The 17,826-nt window shown below is 39.0% G+C and overlaps 1 protein-coding gene across 2 annotated transcripts in view; it reads right to left on the bottom strand.

Moving 5' to 3' along the window:
- The window catches only part of LOC126412443 (myogenesis-regulating glycosidase-like), a 144,654-nt gene that overhangs the window by 39,977 nt on the left and 86,851 nt on the right, over nucleotides 1-17,826 (bottom strand). The window contains exon 7 of one of the 2 annotated variants that reach the window (XM_050082048.1): nucleotides 13,520-13,555. The exons of the other annotated variant lie outside the window; for it this stretch is intronic. The gene's annotated coding sequence lies outside the window, so the exon portion shown is untranslated. Of the gene's footprint in view, nucleotides 1-13,519; nucleotides 13,556-17,826 lie in introns of those variants that run through there. 2 annotated transcript variants of the gene reach the window in all.

Here is a 17,826-nt window from a genome sequence, read left to right as displayed (position 1 = left end):
TGCGCAAGGATCAGAGGTGGACCAACACGTTATTGACTTCCTCAATTTGTGAAGCTCCATCTCTTGACAAAAATCATCCATTCATTTTCTTTCTTACATGTACATTACATCTGCTGTTTCCGTCGGATTCGGGTAGCTCTTTGGTGGTGCGTCGTTTCTTTCTTTTTTCTGTAGAGTGTCTGAAGAAATTAGTTTTTTTAACATGTCTGAAGTGAATGATCTCTTGTTCTAGCATATTCCTCCTATTTATCTCTTCGACAATCGAATCAAGCTACATTACAGTTAGCTGGGTTCTGAGCCTCGAGACTGCTCTATGAGACACATTGTTTAGTTTCGCTGTATTATTGTAGGCTTCCTTGATTTCAGCTTTCCAATGCTATCTTACATTTTCACTTAGCTATAAGCGAGGAAAATGAGGTACTTTTAATTGATATGTGAGTATAATGTTTCGGAGTAGTCTTCTCTAGCCACGTATTGTTCAAACAGATTTTAGAATTGATTTTCATAATTTTATTTTTAATTTTAAAGTGATTACTCATAGATACATCTCCTAAAGTTATTTGTATTGCATTATATTATAGTAGTATATGTTCTGCTCATGTATTACCTCATTAAAATTGAGTACCAGTTTCGATTTTCCAGCCACAGTCAGATCTAAATTGAAAAACTACAGGTTGTTACAAAAAGGTAGGGCCAAACTTTCAGGAAACATTCCTCATACACAAAGAAAGAAAATATGTTGTGTGGACATGTGTCCGGAAACGCTTAATTTTCATGTTACAGCTCATTTTAGTTTCGTCCACCTACGCTCAATGGAGAACTTTATCATGATTTCATACGGGACACTTTACCTGTGCTGCTAGAACATGTGCCTTTACAAGTACGACACAACATGAGGTTCATGTACGATGGAGCTCCTGCACATTTCAGTCGAAGTGTTCGTATGCTTCTCAACAGATTCGGTGACCGATGGATTGGTAGAGGCGGACCCATTCCACGGCCTCCACGCTCTCCTGACCTCAACCCTCTTGACTTTCATTTATGGGGGCATTTGAAAGCTCTTGTCTACGCAACCCCGGTGCCAAATGCAGAGACTCTTCGTGCTCGTATTGTGGACGGCTGTGATACAATACGCCATTCTCCAGGGCTGCATCAACGCATCAGGGATTCCATGCGACGGAGGGTGGATGCATGTATCCTCGCTAACGGAGGACATTTTGAACATTTCCTGTAACAAAGTGTTTGAAGTCACACTGGTACGTTCTGCTGTTGTGTGTTTCCATTCCATGATTAATGTGATTTGAAAAGAAGTAATAAAATGAGCTCTAACGTGGAAAGTAAGCGTTACCGGACACATGTCCACATAACGTATTTTCTTTCTTTGTGTGTGAGGAATGTTTCCTGAAAGTTTGTCCGTACCTTTTTGTAACACCCTGTACAAACAAACACTTATCGACTGATTTATAAAACAGGGACATTAAATGGGCGAATTAAAATAATAAGTTGAATAAAAATAATAGCAGCGGCTTGTAGGAGTGTAGTTAATAGATAAGAAGAAACAGCAGGGATTATATATTTACAGAGTAAATAAAGTTTGTAAGGTGATAGCACTATTAAGAATTCGATTACTAGCCCAGAAAAAGGTAACATGCTCTGATTTTGGAAAATGATGCTCTATTATATATAAAATTGTCATCCATGTTTTTAAGCAACGAATGCAGTTTCACTACAGGCTGAGAAACGAATCTGAGCAGTTCAAACTTGTGTAATAGCGCAACGGTCATTCATAGTAATTGCAGCAAAAATTTAAACACAAGTGAATGTGAAAAATCATCTCTAAGTTTCCAGTAGTTGTATACGTGCTTTAGCAACTCGATTTGTAGTCGGTCACATTGTAATGGAAATATAACCCTGATTTATAACAGCCAAATATTATACATGGGATACATACCCTTCGGTAGAAGCAAGTAGACGCTACACCGTCTCTGTTGTAACAGCGTCACACTAGCATTATTTTCTGTAAATCCATGTGCAAATTGGGATACGTAATGTTCAGAATAGGGGATGCTAACTCCGATGTGGAAGTACCATATGATAATCGTTGAATGAATTAATCATTGTAAGAGGTCCGAGCAGATGTAATTTCGATGTATTGCTCATGCGCTACCTGCGATATGCAAGGTATAAGAGAATTGCTGACCAGAGAGCAGTGTTGACTCAGTAGAAACTGTGTAGCTGTAGCAGTAAGTTGTTGCTAGTCTGTGTCTGGTCTGGAGTCTGCTCTGGTCTGGTATAGTGTATCATGTTGGCTGGGCTGGTCGCGGTGCAGCGATGCCGGAGCCTGAGTATTATTGTATAAGGTAAAAAGCAGCCTCATGCATATCTAGTAATGTTATGTGAACTCCCATGTAAATCTTTTAAAAATGTCCTAATAATAATCTTTGTCATATAAAGTAATTTCCAACAAGCATTCATTTCAATTTAAAGAATTTACTAGTTTCTCCAATCCATGATCATTCCGATTGTTGCAAAAGAAAAATCAATTGCTTCCTTTCATAAATGACAAATCTATCGGCCAGCATTGCACAGAGCTGTGCCAGAAAAAGTTATTGTGAGAGCAGATAGTCGGCGACTTTATTGAGGTAAGAATTTTTGCTTTTTATTCAGAATGATCTTACAGGGCCATGACGCAGCACTGCTGTCGTCCAAAATTTACCAGGTTACTGAATTTATTTTTTTATTATGAGGTTTAGGAATTTTTCTGTTTCGAGCTTACATTAAATGAGAAAAGAATTTTGTGGGTACATTAAATGGGAAACAAATTTTGTGTGGAAGTTAAATGTGAATGAATTTCTGTAGGGAGGTTATAAATGGGAACAAATTTTGTTCTGAGGTTACACTAAAATTAGAATCATAATCATATTATTATATATACAATTTTTGTGGGGAGGTTACACTTGGCGACCCTGCCAGGATCGTATTTCTTTGTGAATCTCTGAGAAGTAGTCATATATCTGCTCTTATTTACTTAAATGTAGTTTGCATCTGGCGCAATGCGTTTACTAATTTGTAGCTCTTTCTTTCACAGATCATCGGCAATGTATTGCTCTTTGTTGTAATTGTGTTTGTTCCATTTTTGCTTTGTCTTTGTTTCATTTTGCACTTAATTTTGATTTGTGAAAAATGCCACGACAAACTGTTAACAGTACATCATGATGTGCAATGAGTGAAATAGCCGACTCGAATAGTTTGACCGATAATATTTGCGACACTCAGTGTAATAGTGATAATCCCCTAATAACAGATAATCAATGCCTACCGATCACTAGTTATGATTTTGATCCTAATGATGAGCAAACAAATTCAATTATGTCCAGAGTAAATGTAACAATTGATGACAAGGCACATTCCGTTACAATGAACGCTGTCCAGCTTGACACGCCTGATTTGCAAAATATACGTACCGAACAGATAATTGTTTCTAATGAAGGTGAACAATATACACAAAATATGTCAGATTTATTTGATTCCGGTGTAGTGACCCACAGCGCACATCCGATTGGCAAACCTTTTCGAGAATCACAGAATGACCAAATGATTACACAAAACGTGACAAATAGAGATACGTCATCAAATAGCACAGAGAATAGAGTAGGTAATATTGGCTGGGATCAAGTTATGGCAGTATTGCTACAAATTAAAGAATCATACAAACAACTTAATGAAAAACTAGACAACAATTATAAACAACTTACTGAATCGTGCAAACAATTTAATGAAAGTTTCAAACAGTCGATTGTAAAACACGACAACCTTAATGAACAGAACAAACAACTTAGTGAACAGATTACAGCCATTACCGTGCAACGTTATGACACTAAAGAACAATTATGTGAGGAATTTAAGGCTTGCGCTAGGAACAGTAGTGAAGAAATTAGATCTGTTGCACAAGAATTAAGTAATACACAAGCAGCCACAACGAAATTACTTAGAGATGAAAGAAGTGCAATCACTGAACAATGTTCTGAAAAAGCAACACAGTTACGCAACGAGTTTAAATTAATGTCAGCAGAACTTTCACACAATCTGGATGCGAAAGTCGATAAGAAATTTGAAAAACAGAATAGCCAAATTGACGAACGTTTTCAAGTGACAGAAATAAAAAATGTTTCAGTCTCTAACACGACACAGCATACGCCACATTCCGAACATTTGTCACACTCACACAGCCAGTGTAACTTAGGTAATTTACAGAGACTACATGACTTAAAATCCGAAGAGACACAGACAAATAGATTCTCATACAATCCTGAACCTGTTCAGACATTCAGAGAAGACAATTTTGATCATAAGCAGTTTCTAACCGTGAGAAAATTTAAGGTACTTAATAATGACAAAACACAGAGCCACACTTTGGACTGGATACGACAATTTATTTTTGTACTTTCACCAGCTTGGCCTGTAATGCAGAAACTAGCATTGGACTGGATACAACAATTTGTTTTTGAATTTTCACCGCCATTGCCTGTAGAGCAGAAACTAAAATTTATTTGCAGCGCGTAATTGACCTCAGGGGATTCATTAGACTTCGATGAATATGTGCCGTAGCATGCACAGGGTCCCGAGCCGTAGTAGTGCTATTTCATCTTTAGTTTTCTGCACTGCTGCCTTCTCTTTTACTATCCTTTATATCTGTCAAAACAGCTCTTCGACTATCGATCTATCTAGAATTAAGAATGAGTAAAGAAAACCAGATATGACAAGTTTTACCGAAAGTGATAATTTTCATTAGACACTCGCGAAATGACAACCACCAGAACTTTAATAACTGACAAAATTTTAATCCTCAGTATGTACAAAATTATCAGCAACAGCAAACACATTTTGGCAACAATAGAGGCTTTCCTCCGCAACAGCATCAAAACCAGCCGGTTAGCATACCTAACCAACAATGTAGTCTGCAAGGTCAACCAAACTTTAATGTTTCGCCGCCTACACGTATAGCGTCGGCTCCGCCAAATAGTAACGCACAGCAACAAGGAAATCACTACGTACAGAAAACACATCATTTCAACTCGTATCGCAATGCACCGTATAGAAATGACTATCATGACAGACGTAAAAGTAATGAGCACAATTTTCAGCGTACGTTTAATAACAGTCGGTCTTACCAGCAGCAAAATCATCCGCAACAACAGATTATCATGAATGAACCAGACAGTCGGTATCATCCCGAACGTAATACGTCAGGACGAAATAACAGAACAGTACAAATAGTTGAAATGTCACAGCATCCTCCCGCAAATAATAGCACGTCAGATAGAATTTGACTAGGTACAGTACAGGTTGCATCTTCCAGCAACGCAAGCAATACTTTTGACATGCAGAATCTTGTTCACGAAAATGTTATTACTTTTGACGACATCTGAGACACTCTTTTGCAGGATAGACCAGTTATTCAAAAAACCATTTCCCACCCTGTCATTGAGGTAAAGATTCGTTCATCCAAATTTTCAGCAGTAATCGATTCTGGATCGCCTATGTCAGTTATAAGTGAGGAAACTTTCAACGAATGTAACAAAGAGAATACCTATCCTACGCTACCATTAGGCAAAATTAAAGTAAAAGGAGCAGTATCTGGTAAAGGAGTAGATGTAAAATTACAGACACATTTATCATTTTGTATTGCAGGTCATACATTTCACTCAAATTTTTGGATTGTTCCCTTATTGACAACAGACGTCATTTTAGGTACGAATTTTCTGGTACAACATGACGCAATTATTGACTTTCAGAATTTCTATTTAATGTTAAAGGATGAAAATGTACAACTGGCTTTGGAATTTCAGCGCTCTTTATGTGCAAAAGAACAAACAATTTATCGTACAGAGGTCATTTCTGCATCACGTTTAGACTGTCATTCCACATTGTTCGCAGAAACATACGTACACAACTATAATACTCCAGACGAAGCCGACTATGACGTTATACAGATGATTTCTGATAAAGTTAAACAGAGCAGTGCAAATACAGACGACGAACGCACGCAACTACGCAAAATTCTTTTACAGCAAGCTCCAGTTTTTGACAACGTCCCTGGTACTATGTCCGGTTTTATGTATGAATTTCAAGTTAAACAGCTCGACACGTTTAAAGCCAAACATTATCCCATTCCGTATATTCAGATAGAACAAGTTAAGAAAGAATTGCAAGCTATGCTTGACCAAGGAATTATTGAACCGGCAGTTAGTCCGTACATAAATCCACTCCATATTGTTAAGAAAAAGGATGGTTCACTTCGTCTCGTACTTGATTCGCGTCACAACAACGACAATATTATTAATGAAACAGATCGCCCACAGACACTAGAAGAACTTCTACAGAAATTTCATGGTACTGCTATTTATTCCACATTAGATTTGAAATAGGGATTTTGGCAAATTCAGCTCCATCCGTACTGTAGAAAGTACACGGCTTTTCTCTGTTCTGGTGACTGTTATCAATTTTGTAAATTACCGTTCGGTTTAACTATTTCTTTAGCAGCATTTATTCGCGGATTGAATATTATACTTCCGACAGAATTAAAAGACAGAATCACAACGTAGGTAGACGACATTCTTATTGCAGAAGCTAACTGGTCTGAACACAATCTGAATCTTGAACAACTGTTCCGAACTTTTCGTGCACAAGGACTCACAGTTAATCTTAGCAAATCGCACTTTGGCAAAACTTCTATACAATTTCTTGGACATGTAATTTCAGCAGAAGGCATTGCGCCTGACCCGGAAAAACTTCAAGCTTTACGTGACATTACTGTTCCTGCGACGAAGAAACAACTACGCAGCTTTTTGGGGTATCATAGAGCTATACAGTTTTTACTTTCCGCTAAATTTACACACGACAGATTAAGCAGATGGAAACTTTATTTATAGGAATTTAATTTTACAATTGTTCACATTCCCGGTACACAAAATATTGTTGCAGACGCACTATCCCGTTCTCTCGGCAACCATCAGCAAGACATCGCAACCAACTTCTGCAAAGCAAATTTCAGTGTCATGTATATTCAACAAGTTGCATTTGAAAATTTCATTTCGTCGTCATTACGAGACATAGCACAAGAGCAAGATAGGAATAATGTTACCATTAGAAACCATTACACTGTACGCAATAATATTCTGTTTCGCCGCTCTCACCCTGACAGCAACAATTGGTTATTATGTATTCCTGAAGAGCTTGTTAACAAATTAATTTGGTATACTCATTTAAGTTACGCACATTACGGAGCCAGAAAATGTTTTCTTATACTGAGACAAAACTGTTATTTTGCCAATATGGAGAAACGTATTCGACGAGTTTTAGCGTCATGTAAAATCTGCCAGAAAGCTAAGTCAGACACGACTTCACATATTCCTGCATTACATCCCATTGTACCTGTTAAATTGAGACACATGGCCGCTGTAGACATTTTTGGTCCGATTCCCAGATCTAATAGAGGTTTTTGCTACATCTTTGTCGCTGTTGAACTCACTTCCAAATTTGTTACCTTCACTCCGTTACGCAAAGCTACTGCTAAATCTGTTTCGAAAGCATTTGTAAAACATTTTCTATTTCATGTAGGACATGTATTGAAAGTAATTTCCGACAATGGATCACAGTTTCCATCTGCTATATGGACACGTATGTTACGAGCTAGAAACATTTATCCGATCTATATATCCAAGTATCATGCATCTTCGAACCCTTGTGAACGACTAATGAAAAATATTGGTAAACTGTGTAGAATATACTGGCATAAAAGATATATTGATTGGGACACACACATACTCTCATTCCAGGATATAATTAATTCCATACCAAATGAATCTACTATGTTATCTCCGACTGTTATAATGAAAAATGTTGAACCACCTAACAAAATTAAAGAATTAGTATCCTTTCCTACATCTCGTCGACTACGACACCATGAAATGATTGACATTGGGCTGAACAACATCAAACGTGCCGCAGAGCGCCGTAGAAGACAGCAAAAACAGGTTTGTACACGCCGTGACTTTCACATTGGACAGAAGATATTAGTACGTACACACTATTTATCCAACAGAGGAAAGAGTAGATGCAGTAAATTTGAGCTTCTATACGCAGGTCCATACAGAATTCGCAGCATTCCTCACCCCAATGTAGTACACGTCGAAACTCTGAGAACCAGAAAAAGCAAAGGCAATCACCATGTCTCCAATATTAAAACATTTATTGAATGAACATACTTTATGATTTATCACACTGTAATGCCATTTCCTGATTTTTATATGAGCAATGATGCAATTATATTTATGTGACTACTTACTGATGATTATCATTTTTTTTCTTGGCAAGTGCCCGGCAAGGTAAGGTTAGCAGGTCGCTTTTCTTGTCGTTATATATCAGACCGTGCACATTTTCCATTTTTCATGTATGTATGATTGTTTTCCTGTTTTGTTTGTATGCACTACGAAATCTTTAAGATATAACAAACACCAGTTGACTTTGACATTTTGCCTTATGATATCTCAACATTGTGACTATTTTACATTTTTTTTGCTACTACATTATGATACTCTGTGTACATTTTTGCACCTGAACACTGTCTATGTTTTTGACATAATACGTTTTCTGTCATGCTATGCTGTATGCTTAATTATATCACTAGAAACCAGTTTTTATTTAATGGGTATATAATTTAAATGCAAGATATTAATCCTTATTCATCATTTTCAGAAAGCAATAACGTGTAAAAGAAATAAATTAAACAAACCACAGTGGATTACTATGAAATGGGAATTTCACCTTCGGAATGAACGAAAGAAAATGCAATACCTCGTCATGAGGAGTAAATGGATCTGAATTAACAAGCGTTAACAAGAATATACTATACACATCGTATGATAGCAGTCTTAACTAATTATTTTTCTTTCAGAATACGAGGCGATTGATGCAGGCTGTCAGACAGAACTACACATTTTAGTTTTAGTGATGAAATATGCTAGAAATAAGAAACTTTACACTATGAATAGTTGTATGAAGTACATGGTGATATGAATAATGAAATAATGAAGTGTCTTTTTTGCAGATGATAATGAATGGTGATGAATAGTTATATGAAGAATATGCTAATATGAATAATGAAGTTTTTCTTTGCAGGTGATGATAGTAATGAAGTTATGGTAATATGAATAATGAAGTTTTTCTTTGCAGATGAGAATAATGATGAAGTTTATATATTTACTGTTAGTTAAGAAATGCTATGTAGTTATTTAAGTATTTGTTGCAGTTCGTTTTGACAGTATGTCTTATGTCGCATGGTATAATGACTGAATCTTTTGGAAAGGGCAGCTAGAGTACATACATATTGAGTACACGTTTCATTACCTGTTAATTCGAAGTTCACTACTTTTCAGCATAATATGCATTTCTTCTTTTAGCTGAATAATCCATTTTGTATTTTTTCCAGGAGAAGCTATTCATGAAATTAATGTGCTATAAGCAGTTAGTCATTAAACCTGTTCTAGTACTTGCATTTTTTTACCCATTTGTGTGTGTCATTTATGAATGTGATCACATATACTCTACTTGTTTCATAACCTTGCTACAGCTGACTCATGACGAATGACGTTATCTATCCTCATTTGCAGCAATAAGTCAAAAGCAAATATTGTTATGCCACAGCAATTAATTATCGATCCCAACGCAATGCATTGCTAGCACAAAAAAAATGTATTACCAGTCCCAAATAATGCTACCAGTTTAAGAGAGTTCTGAGTAATACTGAATGATGTTTTCTAATCACAGACCTTGAGTAATAGTTACAGTGTGTTACATTTTAAATATGTCCTATGTCACTTGAATGATGAGTTCTGAGTAATAGTGAATTATATTTTGTAATAATGCATACATGCTATGCCAATAATTTCTGTAAATAATATTTTTGTTATACTCTATAAATGCTATGCTAACAATTAACTCTCATTTTGAATGATGACTTCTGATGGTTTGTAACTGGCCAATGAGTGTCAATAATTATTTTAAATATGTCGTATGTCAATTGAATGATGAAAAATGTTTTGTAATATTCAATACTTGCTAAATGTTTAGTAACTGGCCAATGAATGCCACTGTTTCTTATATTTTAAATTTGTATTATGTCACTTACATGCTACTATATATGAATACCAGTAGCTTGATGCTACACTCATTAGCTCCTGTTTTGAATGATGACTTCTGATGGTTTGTAACTGGCCAATGAGTGCCAATGATTACTATAACTAGATGAATTATGTAAATGGTATGCCGTTAATTAACTCTTGCTTTGAATGATCACTTTTGAATAATGCATAAAAATGGTTTGTAACTGACCAATGAGTGCCAATGTTCACTGTAATCAGATGACTTATGAATAATATTCTGCAATACTTCATACATAGTACAGAAATGTTTAGTAACTAGGCAATGAGTGCCACCAATTACTCAAATCGGTTGATAGACTCGTGTAATTCTCAATGATGACTAGCATAAGACTTAATGTCCTTCACCTTCTGACCTAATTACCAGAAATTACTGCAATATCCGTTTGTCCTGTCCAGCCTTATGATCATGGAGCACCATATTTGGTTTCTGCACTAATTCTACGTTGGTGAAAGAGTGTGGTGTTGACACATCATGCTGTCCACCACCTTGTACAATGGAGATTTTATTATGGTCCCACTGTTTGGTGTACCTAATGTACTACCAAAATGATAACATTGAATATTAATACGACATTTCAGTGTCTTGGTTACCCTGATTAATACTTCAGGGAAGAGAACTTCAGATTCTCTCAGTTGGTGTTGTGCTACTGTAGAAAGATATGGACTTTCAGTGCAGCTATGTGCAACCTACTGTGCTACAACCATGATGCAATCCTTCCCTTTCCTGTCCTAGTTCTTGTAAAATGGTAAAAAAATACTACAGTGCGTATGCACTTTATGTCATTTGTTAATATGTTTTGTACTCATTGCGTATACTTTTGTCATTGCTAGATATGTTCTGTACTACAGTGTATATGCACTTTATGTCATTTGTTAATATGTTTTGTACACATTGCGTATACATTTTGTAATTTCTTGATATGTTCTGTACTCAGTGCATGTGCACTCTATTTCATTTCATGTTCTGCACTTATATATATGTGTATACTCTGTGACTGTAAACTTAGTTAATTAAGAAAAATTTGTTGCTCATGGCAAGTCCAATTGACTCACCATCGCTGCCAAATTTTTGCCCCCCCCCCCCCCCTCCCAGTGGAGGGTTATGTAAGAGGTCCGAGCAGATGTAATTTCGATGTATTGCTCATGCGCTGCCTGCAAAATGTAAGGTATAAGAGAATCGCTGACCAGAGAGCAGTGTTGACTCAGTAGGAACTGTGTAGCTGTAGCAGTAAGTTGTTGCTAGTCTGTGTCTGGTCTGGAGTCTGCTCTGGTCTGGTATAGTGTATCATGTTGGCTGGGCTGGTCGCGGTGCAGCGATGCCGGAGTCTGAGTATTATTGTATAAGGTAAAAAGCAGCCTCGCGCATATCTAGTAATGTTATGTGAACTCCCATGTAAATCTTTTAAAAATGTCCTAATAATAATCTTTGTCATATAAAGTAATTTCCAACAAGCATTCATTTCAATTTAAAGAATTTACTAGTTTCTCCAATCCATGATCATTCCGATTGTTGCAAAAGAAAAATCAATTGCTTCCTTTCATAAATTACAAATCTATCGGCCAGCATTGCACAGAGCTGTGCCAGAAAAAGTTGGCGACTTTATTGAGGTAAGAATTTTTGCTTTTTATTCAGAATGATCTTACAGGGCCATGACACAGCACTGCTGTCCAAAATTTACCAGGTTACTGAATTTATTTTTTTAGTACGAGGTTTAGGAATTTTTCTGTTTCGAGCTTACATTAAATGCGAAAAGAATTTTCTGGGTACATTAAATGGGAAACAAATTTTGTGTGGAGGTTAAATGTGAATGAATTTCTGTAGGGAGGTTATAAATGGGAACCAATTTTGTTCCGACGTTACACTAAAATTAGAATCATAATCATATTAATATATATACAATTTTTGTGGGGAGGTTACATCATTACAACCCAATATCACATACGGCATTGTACGACTGTGTATTAATCTTGTCAATGCAGCTGAGGAGTAAAAAAATGAGAGGCTGAGAGTACAAGTGGTACAAATGGCATTTCACGAGAAATTAATCTCAGCGCACATTTGTTCCTCTAAAGAGTTGAGCTCTTCAGAGTAGAGGGAGAGGCGATTTCCTGCACAACTCTGCAGTCTGGGAAGATAAAGTTTAGGTTCTAAGACAATGCCCGGACTCCATTTAGAACACAAGTGAAATGGTGAACGAAAGGAAAATTTCTGGTATCTTTAATCAAGCTTAATGCATGCATTTTTCTAAAAGTAGAAAAATAACCTAATGTGTATACTTTTAAAATTACTTATAACTCTATTTAATGCATGTTTGAATAGGCCCTATTCTGAAATAGTCGTTATACATCTTCAGGCAAAATCAGCATACTGACACATCTAGGTCACAAGTTCATCGAACTTGGCAATACGTACATAGAATGTGATAATGCAAAGAAACGCTTGAAATATGTATTTGTTCCCCCAGACCGGATGGAAGCATTGAAGATCAACCTGAAATTTTCTGTAGTGAGATTCGGAACAGAATACGTTCTTTGAATTACAGTAAAATATGCCATAGCAAAGGACGAAGTTTCTAAAGTCACTCTAGAAAACCAAATACAATGGAGGAATATTAGTAGCATCACAATGGGCAAGAAAACCTCTAACAATGAAGTTCAAGAATTCACTAAAACGTGATACAGAGGTTATTGAAGCGAATTTTACGTGACACGATATTGGTGGTCGATAATGAAGGCCGAAAAATGCACAGTACAATGATACAGCACCACGAGTATTGTCCAGGAACGACATTCTTCAGGATATACAGCAGAAAGGAGTGATTCTGACTCTATATTTAGTCGCTGACTATGAGAGAATTATATGAAGTGAAAATGAATAATCACTCGCACGTATTGGAAACACACCAATATAAATTCCTTTTGGTATTTTTATATTGTTATTTAACTGTTTTTGGCTTGTTATATAAATTCAAATTAATCAGACATAAAATCTTGTTTTATAACGAGAAGGTATTGTGCTGTGAGTATCATGTGTGTTGTACCAAAAAGATTTTCAGAATAAAGCAAAGAAAATGTTTTTGTACTTGTACCTGTTTTATTCAGAAAAGTTTTAAGATGCTAGCAGTATAAGTACTTTTAAAATATTATTAAAAATGCAGAAGTACTACAGTCTCGAAACATACCTACAACCTTATACGGACTAACTGGTCATAAGAAGAAAATATCTGATGTTTTTATACCAACTCACATACTTTATGAAGAGCCACTTAACTCTGGCAGCCATTTACTCAGTTTGCTCCAGCGAGCACTTGCACCTCTTTTACTATCAGCCCCTAAAATGAACAGGAAAAGCAAAGTAAAGATAGAATGTTTGCAGATGACCAAGTGAACAGAATAACAGATGCTCCATGAGACCACAAACGACATGTGTTACTTAAATTCAAGTGCATATTCATCATCTGAACAGATTAACCCATTTGTAAAGCTATCAGAAATTTGAAGCTCTTTTATATATGGGAGGTCGTTTCTTTAAAGACTATGGGTTTAGACACCACGTGCTCTGAGACCGGTAAGACGTCTGTCTGACTCGCACTACCACGTGCCCCAAAGCAGGCTTCGTTAAAACTTCGGAGACTAAACCTCCAAAGATACCGTGTTTGTAGTCGCCACTGACTACTGAATCATCTTTGCACTAACGTTACGATAACTGTTTCTCGAAATAATGAAAATACAGAAAACAAAAAATTGAGCACTGAAAGTGGCGATTTTTCAGGTAACTTTCAGATTTATAATGATCGGCGATAGTGGCATTAGGGGCCATAGTACACCCAAATGAAAGGATATGTATACTGCACAAAAAATTTAAAAAATATAGCGTGTGTTAGCAGGTTTAGAATGGAATATCTCCTTTAATTTCTAAAATATGGCGTAATCTGTATATTTAAAGAAAATTATCAGATTTAATATACTTAAAATATCAGTTCGTTTCATGGGTAGTAAAAAAAACGTAATAGATGGTATAAGCTAAAAGTTAGAAGTACAAAAATAATTCAAAATGTGCTGTCAGGCTGTACCTGTACAGTTGGGTCACATATGCATTACATGAAAAACGGCAGTTTGGCCAAACGCGCACAAACTTTTTTCATCATATAAACAACACAGTTGTAAACAAAATAACAACACAGCATATGGTGAGCATGTAAGTGCCGCTATATACGCCATGCACGGCATCCTATACAATTTAAAAATTATACATAGAGAACAAAAAGATGATCTACTCAATGCACTGAAAGAAACTAAAATGTTTGCCGACCAAAAAAGTAAGCATGTGAACTGCCTAAACAAACAATGCAAGTTCTGGCACAACATCCATTTTGACATCTTTAGAGATTTGTTGTGATGGAGCACTTTGTATGTTGTCTAGGCAGACGATAGCTTACAGTGACAGCGACCAAGACAGATTTATATAGGAATCCGAGGGTTAGCTTACGTCAACCCCGGTGGCTGTTGACTAGATTGGACTGGGCACTCCCTGATGCTAGATCGATAGTTCGCCATTCAACCACCTCTCGTCCTGCGTGGACTGGTAGGGGAACTCTCCGACACTTAGCAAAACACTATCTGCTGCGTGTGTGTAGTTCGTTTCTATATTCAAGAATTCCTCTGTCTTCATGTGTGTTCCTCATCATCCTGCTCATCTTGCCCTGTGGATCGACGTCAATGTCGTCGCAGTCCTCTCGTCGCCTCCACTGCAGTCATCCCACTGCCTCTGCTGCAGTCATTCTTGACAAGTCCGCCTCCGCCTCCGTCGCCTCCGCCGCTGCCATCATCTGTTGTCGTCACCACTACATCATCCTGGACGTCGCTGCTGTCATACCCCGCGACCTCAGCGACACTTCGTCGCCGGTAATCATCGTTTACTAACCGTTCCTTGTCCACCTACCATGCTGTGGACATCCCTACACCTCCCTCATGTATACAATATCATCCCATGTACCCACTGTCACTATGTGGAGCATTTACCTCCATTCGACTACCCTATGTCCATTCTCCCCGTCCTACATTCTCGTTCCTATTAGAAAATACTCCCTTCAGCTACCCTACCCTTCTCATGACCTCTACTCCACATTCGACCACTTCCTTTACCTAGCTCTCACTTCCATCTTGCTCTACACCAATCACTTCCCCTTCTCCACCAACAGCAAGGATAACGTCTCGCTGTGCTATTGTAATACCGCCAAAATCCACAATATCTGTCATCCAGTCAACAAATTGCCACGCCAACTCGAGATAAATGGAAGGACCTGCACCACAACATATTTCACCCTCTCCAATTCCCCAATACCCACCACATCTGACTATTTCGAAGGAGCCACAGAAGTGTCCCAAAACATACACAACTACCAGCACTGTTCTCAAGAGTACTGAAATGAACCCTGATCCCATCTCGCCCTGATCCCAGATTTCTTAATGTCAAATCCCTAACTCTTGAAATCGAGACGTACATGCCATGCATTAAAGATTATTTTCTTATTAAATCCATATAGACCTCCTCCTCAAAATCCCATGCATCACCTTCAGCTCTCATGCCTCCCTCCCCTCTTCAACACCATTTACTGAAACAAACAGCCACATCTTCCTTGCTGTTCCCCACCCTCACTGTGGTGATACTAAAGTTTGGTCCTAAGACCTCAGCAAAGGTGTTGGTCTGCAAATTCAAGTCCCATCCTGCCACAGAAATCCACACAGCCTTCCACATCTACATCAGCCACAATGACCCATGCTCCAACTTTCACTTGCGTGTTTTCATCAAGTTTGCTCCCGCCATCGATCACCTCCTGACAAAGGATGCCTCTATTTACAATAGCTGCCACAAAGCCAAACCCTCAAAATTCACAGTCCACAAGTTCTACCAGTTCCAAAAATGATTTCTTTTCAATGACCATCTCACTTTCAACTGCAAAAATTCACCCAACTGTCCCTACTGTAAAGCCTCCAAATTCCTCAGTGTCCCTATCATGGCTCTCCTCCCCCTTGTAACAGCTGCAATGATACCCATCCTACCTACTTCACCAAACGCAAAGCCAAGCCTCCACCCTTCAAATCAGAATTAACCATGCCTGTCTGCCTATTGATAACAGTATCCACGCCACCAAATCCTTTCAACAACCTGCCACTGCTAACTACACTCCTGGAAATTGAAATAAGAACACCGTGAATTCATTGTCCCAGGAAGGGGAAACTTTATTGACACATTCCTGGGGTCAGATACATCACATGATCACACTGACAGAACCACAGGCACATAGACACAGGCAACAGAGCATGCACAATGTCGGCACTAGTACAGTGTATATCCACCTTTCGCAGCAATGCAGGCTGCTATTCTCCCATGGAGACGATCGTAGAGATGCTGGATGTAGTCCTGTGGAACGGCTTGCCATGCCATTTCCACCTGGCGCCTCAGTTGGACCAGCGTTCGTGCTGGACGTGCAGACCGCGTAAGACGACGCTTCATCCAGTCCCAAACATGCTCAATGGGGGACAGATCCGGAGATCTTGCTGGCCAGGGTAGTTGACTTACACCTTCTAGAGCACGTTGGGTGGCACGGGATACATGCGGACCTGCATTGTCCTGTTGGAACAGCAAGTTCCCTTGCCGGTCTAGGAATGGTAGAACGATGGGTTCGATGACGGTTTGGATGTACCGTGCACTATTCAGTGTCCCCTCGACGATCACCAGTGGTGTACGGCCAGTGTAGGAGATCGCTCCCCACACCATGATGCCGGGTGTTGGCCCTGTGTGCCTCGGTCGTATGCAGTCCTGATTGTGGCGCTCACCTGCACGGCGCCAAACACGCATACGACCATCATTGGCACCAAGGCAGAAGCGACTCTCATCGCTGAAGACGACACGTCTCCATTCGTCCCTCCATTCACGCCTGTCGCAACACCACTGGAGGCGGGCTGCACGATGTTGGGGCGTGAGCGGAAGACTGCCTAACGGTGTGCGGGACCGTAGCCCAGCTTCATGGAGACAGTTGCGAATGGTCCTCGCCGATACCCCAGGAGCAACAGTGTCCCTAATTTGTTGGGAAGTGGCGGTGCGGTCCCCTACGGCACTGCGTTGGATCCTACGGTCTTGGCGTGCATCCGTGCGTCGCTGCGGTCCGGTCCCAGGTCGACGTGCACGTGCACCTTCCGCCCACCACTGGCGACAACATCGATGTACTGTGGAGACCTCACGCCTCACGTGTTGAGCAATTCGGCGGTACGTCCACCCGGCCTCCCGCATGTCCACTATACGCCCTCGCTCAAAGTCCGTCAGCTGCAGATACGGTTCACGTCCACGCTGTCGCGGCATGCTACCAGTGTTAAAGACTGCGATGGAGCTCCGTATGCCACGGCAAACTGGCTGACACTGACGGCGGCGGTGCACAAATGCTGCGCAGCTAGCGCCATTCGACGGCCAACACCGCGGTTCCTGGTGTGTCCGCTGTGCCGTGCGTGTGATCATTGCTTGTACAGCCCTCTCGCAGTGTCCGGAGCAAGTATGGTGGGTCTGACACACCGGTGTCAATGTGTTCTTTTTTCCATTTCCAGG

The sequence above is a fragment of the Schistocerca serialis genome, chromosome 7, assembly GCF_023864345.2.
Source record: "Schistocerca serialis cubense isolate TAMUIC-IGC-003099 chromosome 7, iqSchSeri2.2, whole genome shotgun sequence".
In the NCBI taxonomy this organism is placed as follows: domain Eukaryota; kingdom Metazoa; phylum Arthropoda; class Insecta; order Orthoptera; family Acrididae; genus Schistocerca; species Schistocerca serialis.
This window is presented reverse-complemented; position numbering and strand designations above follow the sequence as displayed.